Source organism: Rhinopithecus bieti, unplaced genomic scaffold (assembly GCF_001698545.2).
Source record: "Rhinopithecus bieti isolate Rb0 unplaced genomic scaffold, ASM169854v2 scaffold_51227, whole genome shotgun sequence".
In the NCBI taxonomy this organism is placed as follows: Eukaryota; Metazoa; Chordata; class Mammalia; order Primates; family Cercopithecidae; genus Rhinopithecus; species Rhinopithecus bieti.
In genome coordinates this window covers 829-5,139 of record NW_016820844.1, presented here as the reverse complement: position 1 = coordinate 5,139, position 4,311 = coordinate 829, and the positions used below count along the sequence as shown (strand labels likewise).

The 4,311-nt window shown below is 43.3% G+C and overlaps 1 non-coding gene across 1 annotated transcript; it reads right to left on the bottom strand.

Annotated features, from left to right (window-relative positions):
* Window positions 1–991: 991 nt before the first annotated feature.
* Window positions 992–1,073, bottom strand: TRNAS-AGA (transfer RNA serine (anticodon AGA)). The gene has a single exon. It is a non-coding gene; the product is annotated as a tRNA-Ser (tRNA).
* Between the last annotated feature and the right edge of the window lie 3,238 nt (window positions 1,074–4,311).

Sequence of the window (4,311 nt, the reverse complement as noted above, 5' to 3'; positions counted from 1 at the left end):
TCTTCTTCTTCTTCTTCTTCTTCTTCTTATTATTATTATTATTGTGACGGAGTCTCACTCTGTCGCCCAGGCTGGAGTGCAATGGCGTGATCTCAGCTCACTGCAAGCTCCGCCTCCCGGGTTCCCGCCGTTCTCCTGCCTCAGCCTCCCGAGTAGCTGGGACAACAGGCGCCCGCCACCACGCCGGGCTAATTTTTTGTATCTTTAGTAGAGACGGAGTTTCACCGTATTAGCCAGGATGGTCTTGATCTCCTGACCTCGTGATCCGCCTGCCTTGGCCTGCCAAAGGGCTGGGATTACAGGCGTGAGCCACCGCTTCCGGCCGACTTGGGCAAATCTTAAGGCATTATGCTAAGTAAAGGCAGCTAATCTCAAAAAGTTGCATACTGTATGATTCCATTTCTACGACATTTTCCAAAAGGCCAAAATGTACAAATGGAAAACGTATTTACGATTGTCAGCTGCTATGTGTGGGATTTGGATGAGACTATAAAGGAACAGTGCTAGGGAGGCTTATGGATTGATAGAACTGGTGTGTATCCTGATATGGTAATGACTATGTGTATATACACATAAGTGCTTTTTAAAAGTCAATTTTACTTAATAATTTTAAAAAATACAGATAGCTCCCATTTGTGGCATAGACTATATACACTCCATGGTTTGTCTGAGAAACACTTTCACCAAGCTCTTGAAAGAGCTTACTTTGAGCAGGGTTTGGAGGAGAGAAAACCCGGTGAGACCGTGGAGCACTGCACGTTGCCAGTGAAGAAGGACTACTGAGGTTATTAGTTCATTAAGTAAATGAACTAGCGACATTTTGACAGCAAACACATACACCACCAGGGTAGAATGAGAGAGGGGCGAACGATGATATAAGTACTCCTGTACGTTCCATCTTACATCAACCAGAGGGGCGAAAGATGATACCAGTGCTCCTGTACTTTTCGTATTACATTAATCTGACCCCATTTTAGGGTAAAATTTCAAACGTAGTCGGCAGGATTCGAACCTGCGCGGGGAGACCCCAATGGATTTCTAGTCCATCGCCTTAACCACTCGGCCACGACTACAGACATTGCAGCAAGACTACAGACATGACAGAACTTTGGAAGAACTAAGATGACCATATCCACCACACAAGCATCTTTATTTCGAACAAACCGGGTCAATTCAACAACCAGCTCCCCTGGGGACAAGTTTACCTCTTTGCTGGAGTCCTTGAAACTGAAAACAAATTTACTCACCAAGGAGGTGGAGCCAGGCCTTAATCCTACTTTTAAACCTGGGACCTTCTGCTAGAACTTCCAGGAGACCAGCCTCCTTGCTGAATGACACTGTTGCTTAATGGATTTCAGAGAAGGAAATGCTCCCTCATGTGGGGAAAAGAAGGAGAGATCAGACTGTTACTGTGTCTATGCAGAAAGAAGTAGACATAAGAGACTCCATTTTGTTCTGTATTAAGAAAATTTTCTGCCTTGAGATGCTGTTAATCTGTAACCCTAGCCCCAACCCTGTGCTCGCAGAGACTTGTGCTGTGTTGACTCCAGGTTTAATGGATTTAGGGCTATGCATGATGTGCTTCGTTAAAAAAGTGCTTGAAGGCAGTATACATGTTAAAAAGTCATCACCATTCTCTAATCTCAAGTACCCAGGGACACAATACACTGCGGAAGGCCACAGGGACCTCTGCCTAAGAAAGCAAAGTATTGTCCAAGGTTTCTCCCCTTGTGATAGCCTGAGATATGGCCTCCTGGGAAGGGAAAGACCTGACCGTCCTCCAGCCCGACACCCGTAAAGAGTCTGTGCTGAGGAGGATTAGTAAAAGAGGAAGGCCTCTTTGCAGTTCAGATAAGAGGAAGGCATCTGTCTCCTGCTCTTCCCTGGGAATGGAATGTCTCGGTGTAAAACCCGATTCTATGTTCTATTTACTGAGATAGGAGAACACCGCCCTAGAGCTAGAGGTAAGACATGCTAGCGGCAATACTGCTCTTTAGTGCACCGAGTTGTTTGTATACGTGCATATCAAGGCACAGTACCTTTCCTTAAACTTATTTATGACGCAGAGACCTTTGTTCACACGTTTTCCTGCTGACCCTTTCCCCACTATTACCCTATTGTCCTGCCACATCCCCCTCTCCGAGATGCTAAAATCAATATATACTGAGGGAACTCAGAGACCAGTGCCGGCGCGGGTCCTCCGTATGCTGAGCGCCGGTCCCCTGGGCCCACTTTTCTTTCTCCATACTTTGTCTCTGTGTCTCTTTCTTTTCTCAAGTTGCTCGTCCTACCTGACGAGAAACGCCCACAGGTGTGGAGGGGCTGGCCACCCCTTCACCCTCAGCTAAGCTGAGGGAGAGAAAAACGATACAGAAAACCTCTGGATCTTATCGCTTCATGTCCCTAAGCCCCTAAATGTAAACCTAAATTATTTATTTCATTATGTTTGGGAAATTGTTTTGCAAATGACAATGCGCTTTCACTTTCCAGACGGGTTAAGAAGAAATTTGCAAGTAAAGCTGGCCCATGAGTTATTTTCCTGTGAAATGGTAGATCCTAATAGATCCTAGTTTACTTTCTAAAAAATTGACTTCTTGGTTTAATTTTGTGAACAATGCAATGGTTGATCAAACCAAATTTAACCAATAAAGCACATTTCCAGTTCTCCTTTTTACATTTGCAACTCACCAGTTCCTTTAGCAGAATGTCCAGATGCTCTATAGAAATGAAATGAAATGAAAAAAACAAAAACAAACAAAAAACAAAAAACGATAAATGTGGATGCCAGATCCCAAGATGCATAGATGTGCAGGTCCCACTTTATGGTCAGAAAAATGCTAATGGGCAAAATGAATTTGATGCATCTTGAGAAAGCTAATTGTTTGGTTTTAATATGCTTTGTGTAACCAGAAGTAACAAAGTGCCTTTTACATAGCATTCTATTTAATTCATGTATCACTGAGAAAGTTTTTTTTCCAGAAAACTATATCTTTTTCAAGATCAAATAATTTCCTTTTATCTGTACCCAGAGAAGTTTAACTATGTCATGACTGATAAACAGAATAAATGTGGTCATAGAAAGTAAGAATGCATCACACTTACTTTCTATATATAGATCTTTATACATAACCAGAGCATTACTTATGTGTTTTTCTACTGGCCATCTTTGGAAAACATCCTGTCATTTGCTTTAAAAGATTGTATAATGTATTTCAAATCTTTATTTTCAGCTGGGCCCTAATGTTTTTGTATTTTTAGTAAAGATGGGGTTTCACCATGTTGGCCAGACTGGTCTCAAACTCCTGACCTGAAGTGATTCGCCCCCCTCGGCCTCCCAAAGTGCTTTGATTACAGGCCTGAGCCACCATGCCCGGCCTCAACTACACTTTTGAATACATAGTAATCCTTTGAGCTAGGGAAGAAGCAGCCCAAGTTAATGCCATCAGAGTCATAGTCCCAAAGATGATGAGAAATGAGAGTCAAACCACACTTAATTGGAAAGAAACTGGATTTTTAAAAATCTACAAGCAAAACTGAATCCACTAAAAATTAGATAGCTCAATTTCTTTTCTTTCTTTTCTTTTCTTTTCTTTTCTTTTTTTCTTTTTTCTTTTTTTTTTTTTTTTTTTTTTTTTTTTTTTTTTTTTGAGGCAAAGTCTTGCTCTGTTGCCAGACTGGAGTGCAGTGGCGGTCTCGGCTCACTGAACCTCCACCTCCTGGGTTCAAGCGATTCTTGTGCCTCAGCCTCCCGAGTAGCGCCCGCCACCACGCCCGGCTAATTTTTGTAGTTTTAGTAGGGACAGGGTTTCACTATGTTGGCCAGGATGGTCTCTATCTCCTGACCTCGTGATCCGCCCACCTGGGCCACCCAAAGTGCTGGGATTACAGGTGTGAGCCACCACGCCCGGCCTCAAATTTCATGTTAGTAAGAATTATGTCAAATGCCTTCCTTCTGCAGCCTAGAGACCACAGAGGGAAATTCTTTGATGTAATCTGTACCCTCCCTACCTCGTCCATCACTCTAGAGAATGAGAGCCTTTCTGTGGGCTTCACAAAATACTCAGTAAAAAGCAAAAGTAGATTTGGAGGCTTATTGTCTGGTTTTCAATTCTGAAGAAGGAGGGGTCGGAGAAACGTTCCTGGTGAGAAGAAAGAGATGGAACATCCCCAGTCACAGAAGCTCTCAGTGCCAGCCAACTGCTCTGGCTCAGCCAGAGTCCCTTGAAAATCAATCTCTCTCTTTCTCTCTCTCTCTCTCTCTGTGTGTGTGTGTGCCCCTCTCTCTTTTCCTCTCCCTCTACCTCTTCCCTA